This window comes from Rhinolophus sinicus, linkage group LG15, assembly GCF_036562045.2.
Source record: "Rhinolophus sinicus isolate RSC01 linkage group LG15, ASM3656204v1, whole genome shotgun sequence".
NCBI classification, from domain to species: domain Eukaryota; kingdom Metazoa; phylum Chordata; class Mammalia; order Chiroptera; family Rhinolophidae; genus Rhinolophus; species Rhinolophus sinicus.
The window spans coordinates 39,285,836-39,300,382 of record NC_133764.1 but is presented as its reverse complement, the minus strand read 5'-3'; the positions used below and the strand labels follow the sequence as shown (position 1 = coordinate 39,300,382).

At 54.5% G+C, this 14,547-nt stretch overlaps 1 protein-coding gene and 1 long non-coding RNA gene across 4 annotated transcripts in view; both read left to right on the top strand.

Annotated features, from left to right (window-relative positions):
* Positions 1-14,547, top strand: part of TBC1D16 (TBC1 domain family member 16) — a 69,442-nt gene that overhangs the window by 28,529 nt on the left and 26,366 nt on the right. The gene's annotated exons all lie outside the window — the stretch shown is intronic.
* Positions 746-1,764, top strand: LOC141569010 (uncharacterized). The gene is made up of 2 exons (XR_012492383.1): positions 746-1,434; positions 1,566-1,764. It is a non-coding gene; the product is annotated as an uncharacterized LOC141569010 (long non-coding RNA).

The window sequence follows — 14,547 nt, the reverse complement described above, 5'->3', positions numbered from 1 at the left end:
AAACCGCCTTGGGTGGATGTCCTTCCAGCTTTTGAGAACCTGCTTTTTCGGATTAGGTCCAGTAAGCCTGTGTACCTTGTCCCCGCTCCAACAGTCAGGTGCTGATGCCATCCAGGCTGCTGGCTGTGACAGCCCTAAGCCTCTCACCTCTGCCCAAGCTGGAAGGAAAGGCTTGCACGGCAGCTGTGGCACCACGGCGGGGGGCTGACCGTGGCCTGGGCTCCCACCACCCAGTCTCCTCCCGCTGGCCGGGCGCCCGAGACTGGTTGTCACACATGCCTCCTTGTAGTACTGACGCCTGCTCTCACATTCGAATCCAAAGCAGCTGAAAGTGAACTCTAGAGTGAGGCCCTGAAAACTCATGCTTCCCAGAGACGCTGACAGGTGAGAGAACCCAGAGGGAGCTCTCAGAGCCTTGTCAGGATTAGATCTAGAGACATCATTCTCCTGGCATTTTCCACAACTTAGAAAAATAGATTCTCCCATTGTCTTCTGGGAACTAGGAAACGTGGGTGCGCCGTGCTGGGTGTGGCTGGTGGGCCTGTTGCTGAAGGCAGGGCACCCACGGGCCTGGCCTGGTTCCAGAGCATGACCCCCAAGGCCCCGGCTCCCACAGGAGGGTGGGGATGGGCCAGGGCAGCTTAACAGCCGTTTGCCGCCAATACTGGGATCCAGGAGGGGGCATTAGGGAGGGGCTGGCTAGGTGCACCAGGGACCCCTCCCCACCCCCAGGAATCCTTTTCAATGAACTGTGATGAGATTGGCTATGGCCAGGGTCTTCTTGTAGCCTTAGCACTGGTTTTTCTATTTTAATGAAGTTTCTAGAGTCTTCCTGGCATGTGGCATGGCAAGCAAAGGGCACCCAGCTCGTAGGACCTGGGCTGGGAAAAGTGGCCTGCTTCCCAGTTCCCGCCTCCTGTCAGCGTGCTGGACATCACCACTCAGCCACACTGCAGGGCCGTGGCCAGGGGCCCTTGCCTCTGCACAAAGCAGCAAGGGAGTGGGGGTCCATACCGGGGTGGTCGTCCCCAGGCCAAAGCCCCACTGCCCTGGAGGGCATGCCTGCCTTTTCACAGGCTCCTAGATGCACAGTCCAGGGGCCCAGGAAGAGCTAAAACACACCTGACCTTTGAGTTTGGCAGGGGGAGGATGGGTGGGAGAAAAGGGGCGGGGCTCAGGCAAAGAGCCACCAGAACCTGCAGATCCAGTGAGGGCCTCAGGCTGTCCCTGGGGCCGCTGTCTGGGGTCATGTTCACGGGATGGCCCAGCTGGAGCCCTTCCCCCCAGCTCTAATGACTCAGCACCTGTCACCTCTGCTGTGACAGGGCCAGGGTGCCTGTGGAGACTTGCCTGGCTACCGTGATGCAAGCGGCCCCACCCACGCAGAGAGAAGCCTTTAGAACAATTCTGAGCTCCGCAAAAGCCCTTAACCATGTGAGTATGGGGCAGAGGCAAAGACAACTAGTGCTTGTGAGGGCTTTCTCCATGGCAGGCAGAAATCTAGGTCTTTTCAGCCTTGTAATAACCCAGTGCTGTGTTTATTTTGGGACCTCTCTGTCACACAGACAATGCTCGGAGCAGAAAGGTGACCTGCTCCAGGCCGGCCGCCGGCAGAGTTCAGCCCCACCTGCTCCATAAGCCTGGAGGTAGCCAGTTAAGGATGCTGTAGGCCTTTGACCCCAATAAGCAGTGAGAACCCAGGAGCAGGCCCTGGGAGACTCGGCTGTGAGGACGCCACTCCAGTTATTAAATGGGCAAATTTCATTCCTGGGCTTGAAGCGGTTTTTCATTGGGCAAAGTGGTGCTGCTGGTGAGGGTCTCTGTGGTTCTCACATTTGAGGTGCCCATGGGGCTACCCGGAATCCCGTCTGTGAGTGGGGTTCCTGGGTTGCTGCTCCCTGGCCATTCACACTGTGCACTGACCCAGAGTTGGAGTTTGTACAATGGACACTGGGAAAATGTCCCCACTTACCCCCTCCGCTATTTTTTTTTCCAATTTAAGAGACACCCCCTGGAGAAACTTTTTTTTCTCTTATTGATCAAAGGGTTTTTCCTTAGCAGGACTGAGGGCACTAGGTCCCCAGAAAAGGCCTGGGGTATGGATTGGAATGTGGGTGACACTGTCCAGCCTGGCCAGAGCCCGGGAGACACGGCCATGCCAAGGACAGGTCAGGACAGATTTCTCCAGACTTGTCAGAATTAGGCTTTGATTTTGCATGGCTTTAACTAGCAGGGGCCACTGAATTTTGCTTGGGGCTGATTACTAATTAAAGGACGAATATCCAACATCCCACATATACCACCTCCCTACACCCCTGAAGTTAATGATTTGGGGTGTTTTCCTCTTTGTGTTGGAATTGGTTCATGTGTGCTGACAGAATGCTTTGGGACGTGGGAATTGAAATTCACCAGGAGAAGCTCCGCTGGTCAAGGGGTGCAGGTGGGCTGTCTGGTCTGACTCCCAGCCTCCTGGGCAGCTCTGTGGCTGGGAGACCCATCTGTCTGTGCCCACTGCCGCCCGGGGGAGCCTGCCCGATGGAGCTGACTTGTGGGTTTCGGACTCAGCACACGCGCCACTCTCTCCTGCCAACATGGAAGAACTATGCCCAGTGCAGACAAACTGGCCATAACTGTCTCTGCAGCCAGGGTGACTCCTTGAGGTGATGTTTTTGTTTTGTGACTTTGGAAAGGACATAAAAGACTGGGCAGATGCCCACTTGCAGAGGCCCCTGGCTGGTGGCCAGGCCGGCATCTCCCTGGTAGGCGTTGGGAAAACATTCAGAGTAAATAACGACAGTGATTTCTGGGCATACATGAGACCTTTCCCCCCCTCTCCTAATCCAAGCTGGAACCCCAGGGAATGCCCTTGTCCTTTCATAACCGAAGGTTGGCCTGGGCCTGGATGGGAACGGAGGATCCTGGCTTAAAACACACACACACACACATACACGTATGTACACACATCACAACACACACATAAACACAGTACACATGCACACACACGCACACTCACGTGTACACATGTGCACATACACACACAGTTTCAGGGAGAAGAACTGAAAAGCATTTTGTCTGCGTCGCAGGTGAATGTCCAGCAGCCTCTCCCTCTCCACTGCATGTTTAGCTTTTCCATTGTGTTTTTGTCTGGTTTGTTTTAAATCATTTTCAGAATTACTGGACGAAGTAGTTTTTCCAAGTTTACGATATTCCCCTTGGGACCACACACGACGTACCGTCCGAGACCCTCAGAGACCCTGAACCCGTGTGTCCCCGACGTGTCCCTGGACGCACACTTGTGTTTGCCCCGATTAAAGCTCCAGAAAGTAAGGTCCTGCCCGCTTGCAACCAGCTGCTGTTGAAGGAGCCCCTAAACGCCCTGAACTGAAACCTCCTTGCTCTTGCCTGTCGTCCTTACCCCGCCGCCCCCCGCCCCGCAAGGAACGCCTGGGGTTCTCAATCACTGGGAGCCATGGTGCATCCTGGGGGAGGGGCCCCCCTACCTCCACCCCAGCCTCACTCTGCGAAAGAGTGATGGTTCCTAGTCACGAGGCACATTCCTGCACCTGTTTATTCTGTTTTTAAAATAACTGTCCGCAAAGAAGTGCTGTCCCCCACCCCTACCCCTAGATGGAGCGGTTCTGCGACACTTCCGTCCGCAGGGCAGGGTTGGGCCTTTGCAAAGATGCTCGCGCCTGCCTGCTCCTGGCTGGAGCCCCCAGTCTGCCTTGGGCAATGACGCTGGCCTCAGCCCCACCGCTGATATTGGTCCTGACCCTCTGTTGGCCAAGGTAGAGGTACCTGCGCCCCACCTCCTGTTTGGGGGGCATTCTGTGGAAACAAAATATATCCCAGATGGCTTTGCTCCAAGGCCGCTACAGGAAGGGAGCCAATGAAACACAGCATCAGGGACCATAGGGTGAGAGGGGACAGCTGGCCTCAAGTCCAGCTCCACCCATCGGTCATGACTAATGCAGCCCAGGCCATGCCTGACAGCCCCCAGCCCCCACCTCTGCTCCAGCCGGCCCACCCTGCCCGGCGAAGGGCTTGAGACACCACTCTGGCTGCAGGCTTCTTCTCAACTCAACCAAACCTTCCATTGACCTAACAGGGGTGACACCTCCCACTGAAGACCCCGGATATTGGGCTCAGCCATGGCCTCCTACAGGGTCTGGTTTGTCAAGCCTTTCCTGGTGAGTGCAAGACCCAGCAGGGACATTGGTTTCCAAGATTAAACCCATTCACTCACCATGGTGACTCCTCTCTAGTAAGAGGCAAGGAATTGGGCGTCGTGGGCACCCCAGCCGACACACCCCTCACTGTCCATCCTTCAAAGCCCAGAGTTGCTGCCCTGGGCCCCTGCTTTCCAAGGTCAAAATCACCTTTGGCAGGACGCGGCCTTTGTCCTCTCTCTTTTGTCTTTTCTGGTGAAGGAGATTTCAAGCGGACGCCCTACAGGCAGTGATTCTCCAAAAACAACCCGGGGCTGTGAAACTGCCATGGCCATGTGGTGCTGACCATACAGGACGAAGGGCTCAGCTCTTAAGCTCTGATTTGAAGTGCTGAGCATTTGTGTCGAGCAAAAGCATCAGCTGGTGATGGCCTTTTGTCTTGGAGAATGACCAACGATCTTGCATGTGGGAAGGGAACGTAGACTTGCAGCATGGAGCTCGTGCCCAGTGCGAAGGTCCAAGACGAGTGCGCACATCAAGTGAGGGCTTTGGCCGCAGTGGGTGCATGTGGACCAAACACACACCTTCGCCCCCTCCCGCCTCCCGTGCACTGATTCACGAAAGTGCAAATCAAACGCTTTTATTTTCTCATTATCTCTGTTTGATGGATGGCAGATGCCAGCGCAGTCAAAATATAAACAAATTCCAGTCAGAACATTTCAAAGAAGAAACCAGATGTTCCAGAGGGCAGAGGACGGTGCTCCTTCTGACGCCTGGCAGAGTTTCACTGGGAAAAATTATTTTCCATAACCTTTTTGCTTTCTATTTAAATTAAGCCTCACCAAGGAAGTTTGGCAATGGCGCAGGGCTCGTAATTTGCTCCCCCTTGACCTCTGCAGTCTTGATTGGCAGTTTGTTGTTGGGCTGGAAGTTGTGCCTATGAGTACGAGGGAGCAGAACAAATGCCCTCGGACAGCTCCGTGTCCCCAAGGGCCCAGGCAGAGCAGGAGAGTGTGCAATTAGAGAGGTCTTCGCACAGAAAGTTAATTAGCTACTAAATAGCATTTAGCACAGTTTATGATGGGAAATGCATGTCTGAAAGCAAATGGAGATCAATGAAAAATGGCGGCCACAGGACGAGGGCCACCCTGGCCGGCTGGTGTTTCACCCCTCGTGTCTGACTCAGCGCCAGGGTCTCAGGGTGTGAGACGGGTGTTCCCTAGCCGGGTAAAGGGAAGGATCCCAGCATGGCCATGAGATCAGGTCCCCAGGAGCTGTCCCTGCTGAGAGTGAGAGCCAACCACTCCAGGACCGACAGGGAGATGCCCCCTGAGCACTATCCTCCTGGCCTTGGAGTGGCTGTGCTGCTCGCACACACTGCCCAGCTTCCCATCATAAAAATTAGTTAGATAAGTGTCTACACTGGGTTGAATAGTGCCCCCCCCAAACTCATGTCCCCCCAGAACTTCAGAGGGGACTTTATTGGGGAGGGTGTTTGTGGATGTAATTAAGAGTCCAGATGAGGTCATACCGGTGTCGGGTGATTCCTGAATCAGCGAGAGTCCTCATAAGAGACAGAGAGGACACATGACACAGGGAGAGGGCCACATGAAGACAGAGGCAGAAATCAGAGTGATGCTTCTATAAGCCAAGGACCAGCAAGGGTCCCAGCAACCCCCAGCCGCGGGAGGAGTCTCCTCTAGACCTTCGAGGGAGCGCAGCCTGTGGCCTCCAGAACTATGACAGAATAAATTTCTGTTGTTTTAAAGCCCCCAGTTTCTGGTAATTTGTATGGCAGCCCTGGAAAGTGTCGCTAGCCGTAGTAGAACCCCTACCTTGGTCCATGGGAACGAGAGGTCCAGCGTGGGTGCTGATATCTGAAGCCAGAGAATGGCTGGTGGGTAGGCGGAAGCCAGAGGGCCCAGAGCAGCCTGGGAGGGAGGGAGGAGGGAGGCAGGCATTAAACTGCCTCTGTTTTCTGTTCCCATCTGAGTACTAGCTTTGGTGTGGCCTTCTCACCTATTCGTTTTATTTCTCTATTGAAACTGGTTTGCTCAGGATAATTTTTTGTTGATAGAAGGTGGGTTTTCGCTTTGTCTTGTTTTTTTGGTTTGTTTCTCCTTTGATGTTTTTAATGATCTGAAGACGGGGTGTTTTTTAATTATAGAAGTCACACCTGCTTACTAAAGAAATTTTGGAGAATAGGGAAAAGACAAAAGAGAAGGGGTGACATCCTACCTAGGTTCTATATCCAACACAGACATTGTTCACATTTTGGTGTATTTCCTCCGGCCCTATGTTTTTTTATATTTATTCTTTTGTTTCTGATGCCTACGTGATTTTACAGAGTTGTAGACATGCTATTTGTGAAAAGTGGTTTCTGGGGTTTTTAAAAATTTTTTTTAAATTTTGTTAAATATTTGATACATGTAAAAATACAGAGGGTATACATATTTTAAGAAAGGAAAAAAGTGTTTTAAATTCGTAATAATATATACCAATAACAAAAGATGGCTACAAGTCACGTGTGTGCATTTTGGGGGCATCCTCAGTATAGGTAACACGTATAAGCCACGCAGCGTGATAATAACAAGAACCCCATTGCCCACGGCACCGCCCCGGGGCCTGGGCCCCCACAGGCTCTCCCTAGTCTCGCCCCCTGTAATCCGGTCGCCGGAAGGAATCACTTTCTGGAATGCTGCGTGCATCATTTCCTCACTCTTTTAAAGCAGGTTGTCCACACATGTGTACATTTCCCAACAATACATCAGTTAGTTTTGTGTGATTGTGAGCATTATAGAAACGTCATCGTGCTTTGCAGTCTTCTGTGGCGCAGCTGTGTGTCGACGACGCTGTGGTTCCCTTCTTTTGACCCTGTGCCGCACTCCCAGTCCGCCTGTGTTCTTGTCCTCACCTTCTGGCTTGTTCCGGAGGTCGTTCTCTGTGAGCAGTGGCACGGGGACTGTCCTGTGGGGGCCACCTGGGTGTGAGTGAGCTCAGCTCCCTGAGGGGCGTCTGCTGTCTTGCACGGGCGGTGGGCCAGCTTACACTCCCCGCCAGCAGGCTTGCATGAGTTCCGCCCACTATTCTCGTGTCATGTCCAATCACAAATTCTTCGCATGCTATTGTCTAATTTTGTGGCCCTCATTTTTAAGGCCCCCATGATATCCTATTGGGTAGATAGCGGACATTTCCCTTAACCATGTTCACTCATCTTGAGGACATTTAGCTGTTTCCGATTTTGCACGCGTCCTGTGAGAAACACGTCTGTGCTTGGTTCCATGCGCAATGCGGTTATTCCTCCACGGGTTCCCAGAAACACTTTAATTTGGGGGACATGGTGCCCATTCCTGCTTTAAAGGTTTGAGCCTTGGTCGTGGATAAATTCACATATGTGCAGAAAGGTACACACAGACACACAGAGGCTCCACATGTACATATATGCAAGCCAAGGTTCGATGCCTGACTGTGTGTACACGGAGGTTTAATGCATACCCGTGTACACACACTGACGTGCAATGTGATGTTACTTGTTTTCTAGAAAAATTTACACAGGAACTCTCCCAAGTCTGTGTCTATAGAGAATGTTTAAATAAATACCTGGAACCTGACACAGCCTTTCCAAAGGGGTGTGGCTGACCTGGCATCCAGACAGGACGGGGCCCTGAATATGGTCACGGGAAAACCCAGCTGTCGAGTGGCATCGGCAGCGCAGTCCTGTTTTTGCTTTACCATGCGTGCGCGTGCACACGTAGGCCGCCCCCAGAAGGCTGTGTGGCCCACTGGTCTGCAGTTACTTGGAAGGAGCTGGACTGAGTCTGGGCTGACGCTGCTGAAAGAACACGAGCCCGTACAGTTTGGTAAATTGACAGATTTCCCGGTGTCTGGCTTTGTCCGATGGAAGACCAGCGGAGGGAGTGGGGGAGGGACTTGACTGGTCACGTTTCCGGGGCAGGAGGGGTGTCTGCTACCGGTAGTTCTCCCAACATTGACTTCCACCTGCTCGGAAATAAACCACTGCAGAGACACGGGCTGAAAACCATGTTCATTTGCATTTCTTTATGACTGAAGATTTTGTGTATTTCTGTGTGTTTATTCACTTTGTCTCTTCTGTGAAGTGTGTTGTCATTGGCCCATATTCCTCCTGGAGTCTTTGTGACTTTTTTTAGAAGAGGCTGTCAAAGACAGAAAGGTGTTAGCCCCCCCCCAAGGGTCCCCCACAGGCCCCTCCAGTTCCACTCTGCTGGAGTCATGTCCGTGGAGATGCATCATCTCCTTGGGACCTGCCACCCATGACGCATGGGCGTCTCCATCTCTTCAACCGGCTGAGAGGACGGACAGTTGCTTGGTAGTCTGGGCTGTCAGTGAGCTTTGGAGCAATGCGCTGAGTCGGGCTGACAGAGGATGGCCGGGCCACCCTGAGAAGCAGCCCGAAGCACAGCGTTTCTAAGCCCTTCCCCCGGGTTGGTGAATAGCCATCTTGCTCTGAGAACATTCTGTGGGCCAGCATCCCAGTCCTGGTTTGCCGCAAGTGCCCTGAGCCACGCGAGGCAGTGACTCTGCCAAAGGATGCTGTTCGTCAATCTGGAACCAGGCCCAGGGGACAAAGAGACACGAGTGGTGTGGAGGGGCCTTGTAGGAAGGGGGGAAGAACCCAAGCTCACGGGATGCAGCGGTATGTAAAAAAATCCAGGTTTTGGTGTCAACCATGTGGAGGGAATTTAAATGAGTGCAGATGAACAGCCAGCGCCCTACCAAAGAAAGCAGGTGACTATTCATTATCGTTATTATTTGCAGTGTTTGGTTGGGAGTGGCAGAGAGCAGCCAGGCCCCAGTCGCCGACCCCTCCCCTCCACACCAGCAGCTCCAGGTCAGCTCTGGGAGGGGGTCCCGTGGCACTCACCACTCCCTCGTCACTCACTCACCCTGTGGGGACTGAAGGGGACGCCTGGATGAACACCAGTTCAGTCTGGGGACGTCATTCCGAGCATCCTGGATGGTATGTTGGGAAGAGCTGGTTAGCACTGGCCATCCCTGCTACAGGGGCTCCCAGGATGGTTCACAGGGACACACTGGCTGTGAGTGGAGGAGCTGCGTGAAGTGGCGTGAAGCCCAGATCTCAGAATCCAGAGGTCCTGGCCTCCAGCCCCGCCCTTCCTCCACCGCTGTGTTTCCCAGGTGGTCCCCTCACTCCCTGTGCCTTGGTGTCCTTGGTAGGAAAAGGCATCGATTGGCCACGTGACCTCAAGGTGCTTCTGTGACCACATTCAGTGGCCTGACCCACGCTGCAGTGCTGCACACTCCCCTGCCACCCCGTCAGCCTCTGTCCATTTTCTTGTCACTCTGGGAAGTCCCAGCCTGTCCGGCGGAGTTCACGGACCCGTGTGATGGTCAAGAAGTCCTTGCCGTGAAACTGAGAGAGAAGGCAGGTTTGGGCTGCAAGACTGAAAAAGAGTTCATGAAATTTAATCAGATGCCTAAGGGGAACACCTAAATTTAGTCAAATTATTATTAGTATTCATTCCATTTTTAAATTGCCTCGGGGAACATCACCTGAAACGTTGGGAAACCACCAGCCTGGGTGGTGATCATTCTGTTTCTGCAGAGCCGTGGGACGTGCCAGGGATGGCACGGGTCTTGACAACCACACGCCTGCATGGGGGCACCCACGCCAGGAGCCAGAGCGTCTGAGGAGGAGTGGGTGCCCACAGTGGGTCAGGCACACCTGAAGGTTTCCTGTATTTGACTGTAATGGTCCCACAGGTCCCCTGGGGAACCACACGTCGACGTAGGTCCAGGCTGTGGCCCAGGAGCCCACCACCCGCAGCCAGGGCCCCGCAAGGACAACCCCCCACCAAGTCTGCGCCTAGTAACTTAGTTACCTTGTTTCTTAGTTCCTGAGTTGCCTCTACGGGTCCTGTAGTCTGGGGCTGGCTTTTCCATGGGTGTGAAAAGTCCTGAACAGACATGTGGAGGAGAACAGGGTCCCTTCCTATTCCCGGTAACCCTGTGTGATTCGGGGCCCAACAGGGCTGATGGTCCACTCCAGGTGTTTTGGCAGAAAAACCAGGCAAGGCCCACATGGTGCCTTTTCATTGCAGTAAATAACGGGACCTGTGAGAGAGCCGAACCTCTTTCTCTCCCCAAACAGTACCTAGGTGATGGGGCTGTTTGGTCCCCAGAACCGACCCAGGAACATTTTCATGCCCAAGCGCTCCCTCCCCTGCCATTCCCGCCCGCCCCCGTCTTCCTGAAGCATCATGTTGTTGGTTTGGGTTGGGGTCCTCACTTTACTTAGAAAGGGTCACGTGACTGGCTGGTGACCCAGACTAGGCCTGACCCTGGGGACACCCAAGTTCTTCACCTCAGCTGAGCATTGGGAGGGGGGGTGCAGCGCCTCGAGTGTATGGCCGCTGACTCGGGGGCTTTGCCTCTGCCAGGGACCCGAGCTTGCTGGGACTTGGGTCGCTCCTTGTTTTCAGTGGATCCTACGAAGCCTCCCAAGTTGGACCCTGAGTGGGGTAGGCACGTGTGGCTAAGGAGAGCACTTCGGTTTAGACGTATCCTATTGTTTACCCATATGAAATTCCTGTCAAGTCTGGGGGGAAACATGTGAAACTCTGCCTTTCGTTCTTTTTTGAGTTCAGAAAGATCTCTGTGCGGCTGTCTTTGCAGTCAGGGATTTCCAGGATGAAATCGGCGGGGAATAGAGCAGTTGGTTCTCAAAAGCCTGGTTCGGTAGCAGCTAGGCGTGGTCTCCAGGCTGCTGGGGCTATTAATTATTTTGCATTATTTATTAGATGTACCCAGCGTCCCTTAGCCTCCAAGCATATTTGCAAATGCCTTCAGGGAAAAAGAAAAACAAATGATTCCTGCCATCAGAGTCTCCAGCCGTAATGGATGGTACCGTATAATCACGTTCAGTAGAGAAAACCGTGTGCAGCCTGAGCTTACCTGCAGAACAGTTATAAACGCGTCTGCCGCATGGAAGCTCGGAGACTTGTGAAAGCAGCTGGGTTGTTTAAGTAAAATTGTTGTTAATGTTACTTAGAAATCTGACGATGTCGTTCTCTTTAACTCAGAAAAATTTAAAATAAAAACAGCACCCAGAGGACGATGCATCCTCTCTTCCCGTGGGTGGTGCCTTCTAGCCAGCCCAGCACCACTCCCGGGGGTGGGGGGGGTAAGAGGTGGGGGGTGAGAAGCAAGGCCTGGCCTGGTTATCTTTTCCTAAATTGCGTGGATAATAAACCTGAATAACGGGCCTGCTCCCTTCCTCCCCGTGATTTACACCTTTCATAATTAGCCCTGTGCATGCTCACGTGGTGTCAGGGGCACAGCAGAGCCGATCCGCCGGGTGAGGCGCTGTCCTCCAGCCTCGAGCAGCACGGGGCTCCCGCAGCCAAGCACTGTGATTTATGCCCTGCTCTGCCTGTCCCCACCCGCAGCTGACGGGAAAGCTGGGGTGGTCTCAAGTGTGGACTGATGACACTCCCCAGCTCGGCCACCCAGCGCTTGGGGGGCTGGGACAGCGGAATCTGCCAGGCCTCTGCTCTGATCACTGCCATTCGAGGTCTCGGAAAGCTGATGAAGCCCCACCCTGGCGGCAGAAGCGGCCACCATCACCCAGGTTTAGCACCCTGTCCGGCCGTTCGGGAAGCGGTATCGACTGACTGCTCTACCGGCTGACTCGGCCCGCCCGCCCAGCACCACTGCCTCCGTGGTAGCTGGAAGCAGCAGAGTCCGGCCGGCAGGTGGATTGATCCAGAGCTGTCTGTGTGCGAGCCTGAGGTTAATCGCGGTGGCCTGCCTTTGGTTTTGTTTGGAACGGTCGGCTTAGCATGCATTCTAGAAACTGCCGCAATCTGAGGGCCTAATGGGGTCTCAGGGACCAGGGTCCAGTCACTGTCACCTCCATTTCACAGACGGAGAGATTTAGGTACAGAGAGTGACTTCCTGTTGTCATCAATCTCCATCCCGTACAGGCCAAGGGTACAAAGACGGCGCAGACACCATCCCTCCTGGGAGGCGTGACGTGTCAGGGGGTAGCATGGATGCTGGGGGGGGAGGGGTCAGGGAAGGTGGGCTTCCTGTCAGTGCAGTCAGACCCAGAGGTGGAGGGCTGTGGCTCCACACTAACCCCTTCGTCTCCTGCTTCACGTAGCCCCAGTGAGGCCCCCAGGTCAGGGTGCAGGAAACGTGGGACGGGACATTCTCTCCCTGAAGTCCTATGTTACCCCAACATCTCACTAACAGAGGGCGGCAGGGAAGGTGACACACATGCAAAGGCCAAGGGCCGGGGCATGTTGGAAGACTGAGGACGTCCTGCTCTGGACTGAGTGTCCAATAGCCAAGGACAGTTGCCAGGGTGGCAAGCTGCCCCTGAAGAGCAGGTCAGTCCTGCAGCCTCCTCCCCGCACACCTCCCCTCCCCCCACCCCACTTTACAGATGAAGACTGAGGCCCAGCAGAGGTGGGTAACTGGGCAGAGGCCACACGGGCTGGAGATGAGGCCCGGCCAGGATGGGTAGCAGCTCTTCCTGGCTCCCCACCAGCAGAGGAAGGGTCTCCTGTCAGGCTGGTCTTTGGCTGGAGGGATGTGGGCATACCCAGCACACGCCTGACGCGGTCATTCGTGTTTCGGATATTTAAACACACACACGTGTCCTGCTGTGGCCTGTCCACTGCTGTGACCCATGTCCTTTTCTCTTTCGAACTCTTCTTCCCATAGAAGAGTTGGCTACTTGTCAGTCCGCGCGTTTGAAAGCCCTGTATGAGAAAATGCCTCGTGCGTGGAATGTGATGGAGGATAGGGAGACGCGCTTCCTGCTGCACAGGGACGGCTTAGTGTCATGGCCGTGGCACAGCGTGGCCTCGAGCCAGGCCTGGGCCTCTCTGGGGCTCAGTTTTCACATCTGGAAACTGGGCGTGCTAACAGTGTGGTAAGGACCCTGCATGAACCTTTAGGACTCGACTGCTCTGTACGTGTCGGTTCGTATTTTATCCCATCTTCTCGCCTTTGTCAGGCCAGGTGCAGTTAGTGAGGTCGGGATCAAAGGCTCACCTGTGCGTGTCCTAGTTAGCATCACAGGGACAGGACAGAACTCAGAAACGTCCCTCCTGCGCGGTGGCGGCGAGTACTAGCCAATTGGCCCTTCTGTCACTGCGTGGTGTCCCCTGTGCCCTGGCTGGCTGCCTTGCTGGGACATGGGCAGAACTCTGAGGGTGCAGGGTGTCAGTCCTGAGACTGAGAGAGCCCCCACCCACTGAGGCTGCTGTCTCCCTGAAACCCAGAGGCTCTGCCAGGTCTCTGCAGAGACCCCATCCATTCGAAAGTGGCCTCAAAACAGCTCCCCACCCGCCTCGCCGTGGTTCATCCTAAAGTGGCTGATACAAGCATTGGCAGAAATTGCATTTCTGCCAAGGGCCCGAGGGACTCATTCATGGGCCACCAGCACAGGTGGGGGTTGTTGGGGCCTGAAGCTGTGGCCAGGGCTGGCACAGGATGGGCCTGTGTGGCAGTGCTCTCTCAGTGGCCCCTCCTTTGTCATGGATCCTTTGACATCTGGGGTTGGGGCTCCGAGAGCATTCCAGTTGCCCCAGGTTTCATTCTTTGCAGCCATCTTTTTGTCTGACGATGGAGGAATCTTCACAAGGGCTTGAAGAGCATCCGGCTGGCCCAGGGCAGCCTCTTACGGAGGCGCTGTAGGAGGCGAGCGTCCGAGAAAGCCTGCAGCCAGCGAGGGCTGTGTGTGCACTTGGGCAGCGGCCACAGCAGAAATGCCAGTTGCCCAAGAGTCTCCATCTGGGTGGAGTTTGGTGGCGCAAACCCGTCAGGCTGGCCTGGGCTGTCGTGACACTGACCTTACCAAGTGGAAAGACAAAAACAATAGAAAACAAAAACGTGCTTTCCCTGAAAGCCCTGCTGCGGGGAGGGTGGACTGCACAGGCTGGTGGGTTTTCTGGGTCTTTGTGGGCCTTGCCTGCAGCAGGTCACTTACTCCTGTCAGTGCCCGCTGCCGTGGGGACAGAATTCATGAAAAAGTGGTGGAAAAGCCGGCTTCTTCCACGGGCTCCTCAAACATAAGGCCGTGGCTTCAGGGCTGTGCCCCAGACACACACAGAAGTCAGCAGACACCCCCCTCGCACACCCCAAACCTGGTCAGTGATGGAGGACCAGGGCCGGATAAGGAACTGGACAGGGACACAGCCACACAGTGACTTTGAACGCAAGGGGGCCAGCCTTCTCGCCTCTCTCTGGATGCTTCCAAAGCGATTCCACAAACTCTTCATCCTCCCCAGGGTAACCAAAGCAGCCCCCATGGGCAACACACGTCAGCAGAGTTCCCACAGTCCCACCTGTCGGTGGCTGTCGCGTG